An 11413-nucleotide genomic window follows, 5' to 3' on the forward strand; every position below is an offset into this window, starting at 1 on the left:
CCGGGTTCAAGTGATTCTCCTGCCTCAGCCTCCTGAGTAGCTGGGACTACAGGCACACGCCACCATGCCCAGCTATTTTTTGTATTTTTAGTAGAGACGGGGTTTCACCGTGTTGGCCAGGATGGTCTTGAACTCCTGACCTTGTGATCTGCCCGCCTTGGCCTCCCAAAGTGTTGGGATTACAGGCGTGAGCCACTGCGCCTGGCCACGTACTTCTTTCCTTGAGTGATGACAATCTGTATCCTTTCCTTGTAATAAACTGTAACCATAAGCATAACATCTTTCAGTGAATTCTGTGGGTACTTTTAGAGAATTTTTTTTTTTTTTAAACACAGGGTCTCACTCTCACCCAGGCTAGAGAGCAGTGGTACAATCTCAGCTCACTGCAGCCTTGACTTCCTGGGTTCAAGCAATCCTCCCACCTCAGCCTCCCGAGCAGCTGGGATTACAGGTTGCACCGCACCACTGCACTTGGCTAATTTTGTTTGCTTTTTTTTTTTTTTTTTGTAGAGATTGGGTCTCACTGTATTTCCCAGGCGGGTCTTGAACTCCTGGCCTCAAGTGATCTTCCCACCTTAGCTTCCCAAGGTGCTGGGATTACAGGCATGAGCCACCATGCCTGGCTCTAGTGAACTGTTGAACCTGAGGGTGGTTTGGGGAATCCCCCCCAACCTCGCAGTGGTGTCAGAAGTGACGGTGGTTTTCTATCAGACTGTGCCCATGAGCCTCATAGATCAGCTAACTCTGGACGGGGGGATTGTGCTCTAGGATCTGAGAGTGGGTGTTTAAGAGTATTTAATCGCTGGGCGCGGTGGCTCAAGCCTGTAATCCTAGCACTTTGGGAGGCCAAGACGGGCAGATCACAAGGTCAGGAGATCGAGACCATCCTGGCTAACACAGTGAAACCCCGTCTCTACTAAAAAATACAAAAAACTAGCCGGGTGAGGTGGCGGGCGCCTATAGTCCCAGCTACTCGGGAGGCTGAGGCAGGAGAATGGCGTGAATCCAAAAGGCGGAGCTTGCAGTGAGCTGAGATCCGGCCACTGCACTCCAGCCTGGGCGACAAAGCAAGACTTCGTCTCAAAAAAAAAAAAAAAAAGTATTTAATCTCATTCTGAGCCCACCCTGGTCCCTCCAGACAAGCTTCCAGGGTGAAGAGGGGCTGTATTATCCAAACTTGGACCTCTTCTGGCCTCTAGATTGGGTGATGTTACTTAAAACATGGCAGGTGGACAAGGAACTGCTCAGGCAATATACCCAACTTTTTTTTTTTTTGTATACCAGAGGTGATATCTGAGAGCATTTCTGGGTCCAGAAAAGCTGACAGCATAATTACACACAGAATATCCAAGTAAAATAGTAAATGGTTACTGAATGTTAAGTTAGAAAAACTATTTAAAGACATGAGAGATATTTCAGACATACTCTTAGTAGAAAAGTTAGGTTACCAAAACAGAATGACACAATAACATTTGTAAAATGCCATATATAAAAACACACACACACACGCATCTGTCTATATATACACATATACACATGTATATATACACATATGCACACATGTATATATACACACATGTATATATACACATATGCACACATGTATATGGAGAAAGAGGGAGAGGAGGAGAGAGGGAAGGAGGGAACGCAGACACATACACGCTGACAAACCAACCGTAAGGTATCAGTAGAAAAATATAAAAAATAGAGATATAAAAGCAGAGAAATAGAAAGCAGAGAAACAGAAAGGAAAAGCTGGAAAGTTCTATGACCCCAATGCAGATCAGTTAACAGAGTGAACTGGAAACTGCCATCGTTCGGCCTGCTCACAACACCGGCCCGTGGCGTCTGAAAACCAGATCTGAGTGTTCGCGCTCTTCTTTCACGTGTGAGAGTGGCTCGCTGCACCTAAACTGAGCCTGGTTTCCTGCTAACCTGTCCTGTGCAACCTCTCCCTCTGCTGATTTTGCTTTGTATCCCTTCAGTGGAATAAATCAGTATAAACGACGATGTGGTTTACACGGAACCCTTGGTTTCCTCCAGGAGTCCAGAAGATTCAGATTGTGCGAGGCAGTGTGTGCATGAACCTTGATCAAAACCTTTCGCTACCATACAAAAATTAGCTGGGCATGGTGGCGGGCGCCTATAATCCCAGCTACTTGGGAGGCCGAGGCAGGAGAATCACTTGGACCCAGGGGGCAGAGGTTGCAGTGAGCCGAGATCACGCCACTTCACTCCAGCCTGGGCGAAAGAGCAAAACTCCGACTCAAAACCAAATCAAACCAAACCAAACCTTGCACCACCGGACTCTGGTGCGCTTCCCTGGTTGACAACATGGAACAGGTGTTGTCACAATGCGATGCTGGATGAGCCAGGCACATCCGGTGTGATGTCCCCGGGAGAGGACTGAGGAAGGGGGAGCCTGCTTTCCTGCTAACCTGTCCTAGGCAACCTCTCCCTCAGCTGATTTTGCTTTGTATCCCTTCGCTGGAATAAATCAGCCACGAGTAGATCTAGATGGTGGGTCCTGTGAGTCCATCTAGAGAAACAAGGAACCTGGTGGTGGTCTTGACAACTCCTGACACACCCTGAGATCCTGAGTTTCTTAAGTGCACCTATGTGTTGCAACAACAGGCATGCATTCCCTTATCATATACAAATGTGTATTGATTTGAAATGCAGTCAGAGGCGATTAGACTCTCAAAAGACAAAGAAGGTTTCTTTTTTTTCTTAAAAAGTCTACTCCTAGCCAGGCACGGTGGCCTGTAATCCCAGCACTTTGGGAGGCTGAGGCGGACGGATTACTTGAGGTCAGGAGTTTGAGACCAGCCTGGCCAACATGGCGAAACCCCATCTCTACTAGAAAAATGCAAACATTAGCTGGGTGTGGTGGTACGTGCCTGTAATTCCAGCTACTCAGGAAGCTGAGGCGCAAGAATTGCTTGAATCTAGGAGGTGGGGTTTGCAGTGAGCCCAGATCACGCCACTGTACTCTGGCCTGGGTGACAGAGTGAGACTCTGTCTCAGAAATAAAAATAAAAATAAAAATAAAAAAGGATAAAGGACAAAAAAAGGCCAGACGTAGGGGTTCACGCTTGTAATGCCAACATTGCACTTTGTGGGGCCAAGGTGGGAGGACTGCTGGAAGCCAGGAGTCTGAGACCAGCCTGGGCAACACAGCAAGACCCCATCTCTCCAAAAAATTAAAGAAGGAAAAAAATGACACAAAGTATAAAGCCTAGAAAACAAATTCCATTTATCCCAACAAAGAGTCAGTATATTCAGAATTATCTGGTCGTGAATTATCAGGGGCTGTCCTCAGAATGATGTCCTCTTCCTGGCACCTCTCGGAGTGTGTGACCTGGAATTCTCCGCCGGCCTTGACCGCAGGCTGCCTTGAGCTTTTTCTATTTAGTTTCCCTTGCTGGATTATCAACGCTGTACAGGCAGCAGCTGAGTCCACTGAATCAAGACTCTCATTCCAAGTACTAACAGCCACAGCATGCGGCTTAATGCAGGCGCTGAACAAATGTCTAATTTTGACTCAAAATTCCACATTCTGGAACTTATGACAAGGAAATAGCTACAGTAGTATACGAACGCATGCCTAAGAATGTTCAAAAAATAAGCTTTTTTCTAGGAAAGACTGTCTTTTAAACTGAGATAAATGTAGACACACGTAGTTATAAGAAATAATAGAGAGTGGTCTTTTGTACCCTTGACCTGATTTACACCAACTGTGACACCCTGCAGAACAACAGTAAAGTATCACAACCAGGACAATGATAACCCATGGATCTTCTCCAGATTTTCCAGCAGATAATGTTTAAAAAGGAAAACAATTGAAATATCTCATGGTAGAGAACACATACATAAATAATGTTATATAATGATACGGAATACATTTACTAATGATATTGATGCACATTAATTGAGAAAAAATTTATGATGAAATACCAAGGGAAGAAGGTAGATTTAAAAAATTATGTATAGTCCGGGTGCAGTGGCTCACGTGGTAGCTCACGCCTGTAATCCCGAGGCGGGCAAATCACGAGGTCAAGAGATCGAGACCATCCTGGCCAAAATAGTGAAACTCCACCTCTACTACAAATACAAAAATGAGCTGGGCACGGTGGCATGCACCTGTAGTCCCAGCTACTCGGGAGGCTGAGGCAGGAGAATTGCTGTCTCTTATACACATCTAGATGTGTATAAGAGACAGCTGTTAGCCAGGATGGTCTCGATCTCCTGACCTCGTGATCCGCCAGTCTTGGCCTCCCAAAGTGCTGGGATTACAGGCTTGAGCCACCGTGCCCGGCACATGTCAACATTTTTAACTATTGTCATCTTATCACCTTATTCTTTTATCTTGCAAATGTTACTTATACAGTTTTTGTTACTTGTATCTATAACCTTGTTAATGTTATCCGGAAAGTCCCTATTTGTAAGGCACCCGATGATTACTTAGAATTTATCAGTGATTACTGTCATGTTCTGGGAAAGAAACATTAAAATTCTAGAATCTCTAGTTATTTTATTTCTTGAGACAGAGGCTTGTTCTGTCACCCAGGCTGGAGTGCAGTGGCACAATCTAGGCTCACTGCAACCTCTACCTCCCAGGTTCAAGCGATTCTCCTGCCTCAGCCGGCCAAGTACCTGGGATTACAGGTGTGCGCCACCATGCCTGTCGAATTTTTGTATTTTTTGTAGAGACGGGGTTTCACCATGTTGGCCAGGCTGGTTTTGAATTCCTGACCTCAAGTGATCTACCCACCTTGGCCTCCCAAAGTGCTGGGATTACAGGTGTAAGCCACTGCGCCTGGCCTTCTAGTTTTTTTTTTTTTTTTCCTTTGAGATGGTCTCACTCTTTCACCCAGGCTGGAGGGCAGTGGTGGGATCACGGCTCATTGCAGCCTTAACCTCCTGGGCTGAAGGGATCCTCCCACTTCGGCTTCTTAAGTAGCTAGGACCACAGGCACACACCACCATGCCTGGCTTGTTTTTTAAATGTTTGGAGAGATGAGGTCTCACTATGTTGCTCAGGTTGGTCTCAAACTCCTGGCCTCAAGCAATCATTCTGCCTTAGAATGTAATTTTAAAGGCTGTCTTTCTTGATAATTTGCTGCTATAGATTAGATTTAAAACTAGATTTAAAGACTCTCTGGTGTATTCACATGATTAATTAGCAAAATTCCATGCTCCAGAAAGAAAACACATCCATGCTTAAAGGCAAAAAGGAGGACTACAAACACTAATTACAAAAACGAGGACTAGAAACAGTAATTACCTCTGGATTATACAATTATGGGTAATTTAGAGAGCGTTCTCTAAGAGCTCCTCAGGGACCAATTTTTTTTTTTCCCCAGCGAGCAGGCCTGCATTAATCCCATTATAATAAACTGAACAAGGCCAGGTGCAGTGGCTCACGCCTGTAATTGCAGCACTTTGGGAGGCCAAGACGGGCGGATCACGAGGTCAGGAGATTGAGATCATCCTGGCTAACACGGTGAAACCCCGTCTCTATTAAAAGATACAAAAAACTAGCCGGGCGAGGTGGCGGGCGCCTATAGTCCCCACTACTTGGGAGGCTGAGGCAGGAGAATGGCGTAAACCTGGGAGGCAGAGCTTGCGGTGAGCTGAGATCGCGTCACTGCACTCCAGCCTGGGCCACAGAGCGAGACTCCGTCTCAAAAAAAAAAAAAAAGGAAATTGAACAAGATAGTCCCAAATTAAAAGAAAATACCAAACACAAACATAGTTATGGGGGAGCAGGCACACTGTAGTCATTTAGGAAACTCTGATAGGATAGGCCTACCTCTCAAATGGGTGTATGTGTGTACATATGTTTTGAGACAGGGTCTCACGCTCTCGCCACTGGAGTACAGTGGCGTGAACACAGCTTACTGCAGCTTCGATCTCCTGGGTTCAAGAGATCCTCCCACCTCAGCCTCCCTAGTAGCTGGGACCACAGTTGTGCATTACCATGGCTGGCTAACTTTTGTATTTTTGTAGAGATGGGATCTTGCCATTTTATCCACCTCTCAAATGTGTCTCTATGGTAATTCCAGTACTTTCAAATATGTTACCTTGCATGGCAAAGGAAAATTAAGGTTGCAAATGGACTTAAAATTGCTAATCAGCTGGCTCTAAGATACGGAAGATTCTCTTATTAGAAGCAAGCGCAGGCTGGGCGCGGTGGCTCACACCTGTAATCCCAACACTCTGGGAGGCCCAGATGGGCAGATCATGAGGTCAGGAGATCGAGACCATCCTGGCTAACATGGTGAAACCCCGTCTCTACTAAAAATACAAAAAATTAGCTGGGCATGGTGGTGGGCACCTGTAGTCCCAGCTACTCGGGAGGCTGAGGCAGGAGAATGGCGTGAACCCGGAAGGTGGAGCTTGCAGTGAGCCAAGATCATGCCACTGCACTCCAGTCTGGGCAACAGAGCGAGACTCCGTCTAAAAAAAAAAAAAAAAAAAGAAGCAAGCGCAATGTAATGACCAGAGTCCTTAAACTTGGAAGAGGAGGGTCAGAGTGATGTGAAGGAAAAAGGACCTGTCTTTGTAGGCTTTGGTGATGGAAGAACGGGTCACGAACTAAGGAGTACAGGTAGCGTCTAGAAACTAGCAAAAGCAAGGACATAGAATACCCCCTAGAGCCTCCAACACCCAGTGAGACCCACTTCAGACTTTTAGCCCAGCGAGACCCACTTCAGACTTTTAGCCCAGTGAGACCCACTTCAGACTTTTAGCCCAGTGAGACCCACTTCAGACTTCTGACCTCTGTGACAGTAAGATAATACATTTGTGCTGTATTAAGCTAATAATCTACAGTAATTTGTTAAAACAGCAAAAATAAACTGATATAAGGCCTAATATTGAAAAAGCAGTGTCACTGAAACAGGCATAACCTTCCTGTTATGGAACATCCTTTCACTGTGTCTCAGTAATACAATCAGACCTTGTGATATAATTGTGTGTATGTTTGTGTATATGTGTGTCTATCTGTGGGTGTGCATATATGTGTGCACACATACGGTGTGTGTATATATGTGTATGATATGTATGTGTGTGTATATGATGTATAAGGTGTGGGTGTATACATATGTGTGTATATATATGGTGTGTATGTGTATGGTGTGGGTATATATGTGTATATATGCATGTGTATGGTGTGTGTGGGTATATGTGTGTATATGTTTGTATATATGAGGTATGCGTGTGTATGTGTGTATATGGTGTATATATGTGTATGGTGTGTGTGTATGGTGTGTATGTGTGTGTATGGCGTGTGTGTATATGCTTGTGTGTGTATGGTGTGTATGTGTATATGTGTGTATATGTATATGTGCGTTATGGTGTGTATATATGTGTGTATATGTATATATGGGTATGTGTGTATGTGTATGTGTGTGTATATATGTAGGTGTGTATATTTGTGTATATATGGGGTGTGTGTACGTGTGTGTGTGTGTATACATGTAGGTGTGTATATCTGTATATATGGGGTATGTGTGTGTATGGTTTTTATATATGTGTATATATGTAGGTGTGTATAGGTGCATATATGGGATGTGTGTGTGTATATGGGGTGTGTGTGTATATGGGGTATGTGTGTGTGAATGGCGTGTATATGTGTATATATATGTAGGTGTGTATATGCACATATGGAGTATGTATATGTGTGTATATATGGTGTGTGTACATGTGTGTATGGTGTATATATACGTAGGTGTGTATATGTATATATATGGTGTGTGTGTATGACGTGTATATATGTGTGTATATATGTAGGTGTGTATGTGTGTGGATATGGGGTGTGTGTATGATGTGTATATGTTATATGTAGGTGTGTATACGTGTGTACATATGAGGTATGTGTGTGTATATGTGTGTATGATGTATATATATGTAGGTGTGTATATATGGGGGGGTGTGTGTGTGTGTGTGTGTGTGTGTGTATGTTCTTGTCCATGGTTCCTGGCTCATAATCCCATAACCCTTGGTACAATCTTAATGTTAGGGCACTTTCACCCTCAGAAGCAAGCCTCAGGAAGCAGAATTTCTGTCTCTCTCTCTCTCATCTTCTCTTGCCCTCCTTTCACCTGCCCAAAACAGGACTCTCACTCCAGAGAGGGTCCTGCCCTATACCTGTAGGAAAGAACGCTGCACTGAGAGGCCAAGAAGAATCTGAACAGATGGGCCTTGCGTTTCCCCCCTCAGTCTATTAGCGTTAGATCAACTCTATTTGTCCAATTACATTTCAACACATTCGTGCATGCTTCAGTCACAACGATCCAATGAAGTCTCCATAAATGGCCTGAGAAGACAGGGTGAGGAGAGCTTCTGGACAGCTGAACAAGAGGCGTCTGATAGGAAGGTACAAAATAACTCATCCACACCCCAATTCCACAGGAACAGAAGCTCCTGTGCTTGGGACTCTTCCAACCCTAGCCCTACATATCTCTTCATCTGGCTGTTCATTAGTATCCTTTAAAATATCCTTTGTAATAAACTGGTATATGTGTTTCCCTGAATTATGAGTCAATCAAATACATTAATAGAAGCCAAAGAGTATGTTATAAGAACCCCAACCTGCAGAGGGTTGGCAAGATGTCCCAGAGGCCTGGTCTTGTGGCTAGTGGGGGCAGAGTGGGACAGTCTTGCTCACAACCTGTGGAATCTGATGCCATATCCAGGTAGACGGTGTCAGAATTGAACTGCAAGACACCAGCTGAAGCCCACTACAGCTTGCTTCTCCCCACACATTTAGTCACAAAGCGTTTTTTTTTTTTTTTTGAGACAAAGTCTTGCTCTGTCACCCAGGCTGGAGTGTGGTGGCGTGATCTCAGCTCATCACAGGTTCACAGCCTCTCAGGTTCAAGCGATTCTCCTGCCTCAGCCTCCTGAGGAGCTGGGATTACAGGCATGCACCACCATACCCAGCTAATTTTTGTATTTTTAGTAGAGACAGGGTTACGCCATGTTGGCCAGGCTGGTTTTGAACTCCTGGCCTCAAGTGATCTACCCAGCTTGGCCTCCTAAAGTCCTAGGATTACAGGGGTGGGCGGTGGGATCTACCCAGCTCGGCCTCCTAAAGTCCTAGGGTTCCAGGGGTGGGCGGTGGGATCTACCCAGCTCGGCCTCCTAGTCCTAGGGTTCCAGGGGTGGGCGGTGGGATCTACCCAGCTTGGCCTCCTAAAGTCCTAGGGTTCCAGGGGTGGGCGGTGGGATCTACCCAGCTCGGCCTCCTAAAGTCCTAGGGTTCCAGGGGTGGGCGGTGGGCCACCGCGCCTGGCCAAGTCACAGAGTTTTCTGTGTTGATGATTGTTGTGGTGTGAGAGAAGAAAAATGAGTTGGTTTTATACACACTGACCCTGAGCACAATACTGTACCTAAATAGCCTCTGAAGATACCGGATAAACTAAGTATTTTATTCCTCCCCAGATTCCTATATTGAAATTCTGTACCCCAGTGTGATGGTATTAAGACATGAGGCCTTTGGAAAGTGATTAGGACACGAGGGAGGAGTGCTCAGGAATAGGATTAGTGCCTTATAAAAAGGATCCCAGAGAGCTCTTGGCTCCCTTTCACCATGTGTGGACATAGCACGAGGGGGGTCGCCTGCAACCTGCAAGAGGGCCTCACCAGAATCTGCTTGCACTGGCACCCTGGTATCAGACTTCCAGACTCCAGAACTGTGGGAAATAAATGCTTGTTGTGGCGGGACATGGTGGGTGATGCCTGTAATCCCAGCACTTTGGGAGGTGGAAATGGAAGGACTGCTTGAGCTCAGGAGTTTGATACTAGCCTGGGCAACATGGCAAGACCCTGTCTCTATAAAATATTTAAAAATTGGCTGGGTGTGGCGCCTCACGCCTATAATCCCAGCACTTTGGGAGGCCGAGGTAGGCAGATTGCTTGAGCTCAGGAGTTCACGACCAGCCTGGGCAACATGGTGAAACACCGTATCTACCAAAAAAAAAAAAAAAAAAAAAAAAGGCCAGACTTGGTGCCTCACACCTATAATCCCAGCTACTCAGAAGGCTGAGGTGGGAGGATTGCTTGAGCCCAGAAAACAGAGGCTGAAGTGAGCCGAGATCGTGCCACTGCACTCTAACCTGGATGACAAAGCGAGATCCCGCCTCAAAATAAAAATAAAAATATACAGCCACGTGCGGTGGCACACACCAGTAGCCCCAGCTACTTGGGAGGCTGAAGTGGGAAGACTGCTTGAGCCCAGGAGGCTGAGATTGCAGTGAGCTATGATCGCGCCACCGCACTCCAGCCTGGATGACAGAGTGAGACCTTGTCTCAAAACAAAACAAAACAAAACAAAAACAACAAAAAAGGCCCAACGCGGTGGCTCACACATGTAATCCAGGCACTTTGTGAGGCCAAGGTGGGAGGACAGCTTGTGCTCATGAGATCAAGACCAGCCTGGGCAACACAGTGAGACCCTGTCTCTTAAGAAAAAAAAAAAAAAGTTTGCCCTTTTAGTCATACAGTCTGTGGTACTTTGTTATAACAGACTGAATCAACTAAGAATTAAGAAGTGTGTGCAAAATAGACAAAAGACAGTTTAGTACAGAGATGTGCTTAATAAATGTGACCAGGCTCCTCTCTTCCTTCACTGAATAATCAGTTGTCATGTTGGATATTTCCAATGTCTAATTCAATGGGATTTCTAGGTAATTTTGACACATACTGTTGTTTATAACTATTAGCAGTGCTTAATATTATGCAGTATGCATTCTTCTTTCTTATGGCTATCTCTAAATTTATTTCTTTGTAGCTGCAGTGTATCCTACGAAATGAATGTGATATAATTACTTAATCATTTGAATCATCCCGAACAGTAATTGTGGTCAAGGTAACACAGTCCTTGATTCTGCAGCAGTGGTCTAAATGTCCTTGATTCTATAGCAATGGTCTAAATGTCTTTGGGACAGGTAAAAAGTCTAAATGTCTTTCATGGCCTCCTTAATGCCACAAAATTACAGAATATCTCCTCGGGGGGGAAAAAAGGACATTGATAAACATACACAGTAAGTGTATATACAATATTCCTTGGAAAATTATAAATGGAGTTAAAAATCAGCTAGACCTTGCAGGGCACAGTGGTTCATGCCTGTAATCTCAGCCCTTTGGGAGGCCCAGGTGAGAGGATCACCTGAGGTCAGGAGTTCGAGATAAGCCTGGCCCACATGGTGAAACCCTGTCTCTACTGAAAATACAAAAATTAGCTGGGTGTGGTGATGGGTGCCTGTAATCCCAGCTACTTGGGAGGCTGAGACAGGAGAATCGCTTGAACTCGGGTGGCAGAGGTTGCAATGAGCTGAGACTATGCCATTGTACTCCAGCTCAGCCTGGGCAAGAAGAGCAAAACGTCGTCTCAAAAAAAAAAAAA

At 45.2% G+C, this 11413-nt stretch overlaps 1 protein-coding gene across 6 annotated transcripts in view; it reads right to left on the reverse strand.

Moving 5' to 3' along the window:
* ZNF331 (zinc finger protein 331) overlaps nucleotides 1-11413 on the reverse strand; it is a 55108-nt gene that overhangs the window by 24260 nt on the left and 19435 nt on the right. The window lies entirely within an intron of this gene.

The sequence above is a fragment of the Mandrillus leucophaeus genome, unplaced genomic scaffold (genome assembly GCF_000951045.1).
Source record: "Mandrillus leucophaeus isolate KB7577 unplaced genomic scaffold, Mleu.le_1.0 Scaffold104, whole genome shotgun sequence".
NCBI classification, from domain to species: Eukaryota; Metazoa; Chordata; class Mammalia; order Primates; family Cercopithecidae; genus Mandrillus; species Mandrillus leucophaeus.